The sequence below is a fragment of the Triticum dicoccoides genome, chromosome 1B (assembly GCF_002162155.2).
Source record: "Triticum dicoccoides isolate Atlit2015 ecotype Zavitan chromosome 1B, WEW_v2.0, whole genome shotgun sequence".
In the NCBI taxonomy this organism is placed as follows: domain Eukaryota; kingdom Viridiplantae; phylum Streptophyta; class Magnoliopsida; order Poales; family Poaceae; genus Triticum; species Triticum dicoccoides.
Window position 1 is genome coordinate 695,590,863 of NC_041381.1, and position 4,133 is coordinate 695,594,995.

Sequence of the window (4,133 nt, forward strand, 5' to 3'; positions counted from 1 at the left end):
ACAAACGGGATCCACTTGACATTGTTGAGGGTTTTTTTTTTTTTTTTTTGCGGGTGACATTGTTGAGGTTGACTATTCGTGATTCTACTGAATCTATTTGAGCATAACTTGTCACATGATAGGCTATTTGCTAAGTTGCAGCAATATTTGCTATTCAGGTAAGCACTACTGGAGTTACCGGCACATGTGCAAACATAAGTTTCAAGGTGGAAGCTTTCTTCGGCAAATTAAGCAGGTTTGCAAAATCTTTCTTTATTGCTACTCAATGAACTAGTTTTGGTCTGGTATAAATGATGCAGATAGCATCTCTTTGTCCCAATCCCATGTCAACGATTTCCTTATGTTTTAAAAAATAAAATTAAACAACATTCATCAGTGTTTATCATTGTACAAGTGGCTTCAACATGGCAGTGCTAGTACATATAGTGTGAATAAATGGAGGAATGACCCAGTTTAATATGCCTGTCGTTTGTTTATTTTGCTATAAACTTTTTGAACAGTCGGCTGTAGGAGAGACCCAGGCACTAAATTTCTATATAAGTTAAAAATACTTCCTAGGTTGAGCAAGAACTGTCATGTCAAAGTCAACTTCTTGGATGATAGATCTTTCTGGTTTGATATACCTATCCATTTTTGCTTTTTTTACTATAAATAGATGCTAATTATGTTTTCAGTTAAATAGCCAGGAAGATTTGCCATCCAGTTTGTAAAATTAGCTGGGCATAGTACAATCTTATAAGATCAAACAACCAATCAAAATAAAAATCAATTTCCTGGTTGACCTGAACCTCACATATAGACATGAACTCCATTCTCAAAGGAAACCAAACATCTACCTTTTGACTAAAGTTGCTGTCACATTTTTTTTGTAGTTTATGTCATGAAAAACAAAGCATATATTTTCATTTGCATTCATATTCATGATGTTATCGCTATTCAATGACAAGCATACCTTCACAAAAGTTTCCAGTGGCTGTATCAAAGTTTACAAGCCACTGCATATGATGCTATACTAGTCTAGTCAGGAATTCATTGCAGAACTAAAATGGCCACGGAGAGTTTATCCAGAACATGGACACTATGGGGGTGTTAACATTGATGGTGATGAAATTGAACCTGTGTGGCATTACATATCCAAATCTTCACTAATGGTGTCACAGAATGAGTTGTGCTATTCTCTTCCTCTACAAGGAAAATAAAATATAATTGTGTTCACAGACTAGCACGTATTGGTATTGGTTGACACAAATGCGGGCAGATTTCACTGAAGGAATCTCCCTGAATGTACAAAAATTCAGAGAAGTTGATCCGAGATTGCAAGGTACTATTAAATCACTACCAAGGAGACATCCGTTTCAAATAACATATGACAGAGTACTACTTTCAAATGCATCGGAACAGGACGATATAAATAATTTAACTGTGATCCATAACAAGTTGCAGAGTGAAGGTACCTATCCAATCAACACCCAAAACCATCGATATTTGGACATCTGATTCTCATGAAGGCACCGGAGCCACGCCGAGTCGGCAAATGTGAAGCTGCTCCAAAATTCACGGAGGAACGGGCGGCCTCTCCACAAAACAGGGAGTGTACGGGTGAAATCTTTGCGCCCAGCGGTCTCCAAGAGAGCAGACAACATCCAGTTCACCGGTGTCCATATTGTAGGACATAAGCAATGCTTCCGGCGCCACATCTTGAAGGAATATCAGATTATTGCACTCTGGATGGATCGCAACCGGCTGGTACAACTCGTTGGGTGCACGGCAAGGGCTTCCTAGCAGTTCAAGAATGCTGGCAGTACACCTCAGGGTCCACAGCCCGGTAGCATGATCCTCGAGAACCCAGACCCAGAGCCGGCATTTACCTTGATTTTCTACACGCGCGGTGTATAGGCGCCCCCGCGACAGCCCGAAGAAACCGTGGTTGCTGGTGTTCGGCATACGGATCCTCCTCCAGGTTTCCCCCTCTGCGTCAAAAGTGACCATGGAGCGTACCACTCCCTCCCGGTCCACCTTGACCGCCGGATGGCAGACGGCCAGATGCAGAGACCCATTGAAGTAGACGCATCCCGATTCCTCGCCGATCATGAGGTTCTGGGAGCTCCACTTGCTCCCAATGGAGGTCCACTGCCCGGTGTCTGAAGAGTAGACCGCCACCCTCTGAACCCCGGCGAAGCTTTGCACGAACACAAACACCTTGAAGCGGCCGGGAGCTAGCGGCGAGGTCGAAGCAGAGGCGGGCGGTGTTGAGGCGCGTCATCTTCTTGTTCCGGGGCACCGGCAGCACGGCCCAGATCTCCTTGGTGGCAGGGTTGCACACCGCGAAATCCGCCTCGTCGCTCATGTCAAACTTCCAGCAGTAGCAGACGAGGATGCCGCTGCAGCAGTGGATGGGCGTGACGTGGCGGTAGCCGCGCACGAAGGTGAGGGACGGGTCGTCGACCATCGGCCGGCCCCACCCGGACAGGCAGGGGCGGAGCCAGCGCCCAGCCACCCTGCCCGGGCTCGTTGGCTGTGAGACATTGTACATGCATGATAAACAATGGACAGATTTTACTGCTAGTCGGGGTTTACCTGAGCACTAGTGCATGCACAGATTGATTCAAAAAGGGTCCACGTATGCACGTATGTGATAAACAATGGGTTAGCTTATTTTTAGGGGTAACAATGGGCTAGTTAATTTTTCTACTAAGAGTCCGACTAATATTTAAGTAATGGGCTAACTCCAGCCGAGGAGCAAAGCCAAGGTTAGCACTATCTTTTTTTTTTTTGGAACGAAGGCTCAAGAAGAGCCCGGCTTTGAATTAACAAAGCCATCAACCGGCCAAGATTACAAACTCGGAACGAGCACAAGAAAGAAAAGAAAACGGCAAGATACAAAGGCGTTGGAAAGCAGCTCACAAGCCTCCACCACACCAAGCTAAAAGATCAACAAGAGAAGCACCGCTCGGCGATGAAGACGTCCTCAACGCGAACAGAGCGCCGTGGAAGAAGTAGAATGCCCGCACTGGATCAACATGTCCAACGACGAAGCAGGGAACGCTATTGCCTAAGCGCCAGCAGCCCCGACCCAACACATCCGCCCAGCTCCAATGTCAAAGAAGGCCCCTGCCTCCTCGCCTGGCTCGAAGGCGCTGCACCGTTGACAAGAGAGCAGTTCACCCTAGAACCTGGGAGGAAGTCGCCGGCAGGCTGCATCTGGAGAGAAACCAAGCTCGCCCGACAAGTCACGAACAGATCAACAGGAGCAGGGCACCGCCAAAGCCCACGGATTGATCACGAAAAAGGAAGAGCTGCCGGAACGGACGAAGACGAGCAGCAGCTAGACCTCCCAAGAAGGCAGTGAGAACCGAAGTGCGAGTACCGGAAAGCTCTCAAGGTGGGCTGAGAAGGGCCGCCGTAGGAGGGGAACCCGATCCCCTCTCGCCCAAGAGGCCACGGGCCAGGCAAGGCACCCCGCAGCAGACCAGAGAGCTCCCGATAGGCACTTAGGAAGACCGCGTCGTCGTGGGAGGTCAGCAACCGCCGCCGCTGCACATGAAACAAATCTCGAAGAAACCCCACGCCCACCTAGCTCCCAAAAGCGGCGCCTTCAGGAAGGGCGCGACGCCAAGGGCGCCGCCACCGCCCATCAAAGATGAGGATTTCTCCCGGGAGACAAGGAGGGGGAGGGGGGAGAGGAACATACCCTGGCGGCGCCTCCAAGGAGGGGAACGGCGCCCTCGGTCATCACCGCCGTCGAGACCAGCAAGGCCGGCCTGGGATTTCTCCCGGTCTTCACATCCCCGCCAACCACTCCGCAACGACACGAGAACCTGCGCCCCACGACGAAGCAGACCAGATCTGGCTTTGGCAAGGCTCAACTAGAGACCAGAGATGCAGGGGCGGCCAGATCTGGCGCCGCAATTGCGGGACGCCCTGGCTCTCGACCTCCGGTTCGCCCGCCATCCACATCGCCGAGGTCGCCAGTCCACGCCCGTGCCACCGCCTGCCAAAGGCCGGTGACACCACTCCGACCAGGGCCGCCGCCCCGGAGCACGCAGCCCCCTGCAGCAGCAGAGCAGCAAGGGCCTCGCCGCCACCTTCCTTGGCGCCGCCCCGGGCTTGCCCGGCGGCAGCCTCAGGCGGCA

General features: G+C 50.8%; 1 pseudogene; it reads left to right on the plus strand.

Moving 5' to 3' along the window:
* The window catches only part of LOC119350987, an 87,361-nt pseudogene that overhangs the window by 77,990 nt on the left and 5,238 nt on the right, over positions 1–4,133 (plus strand).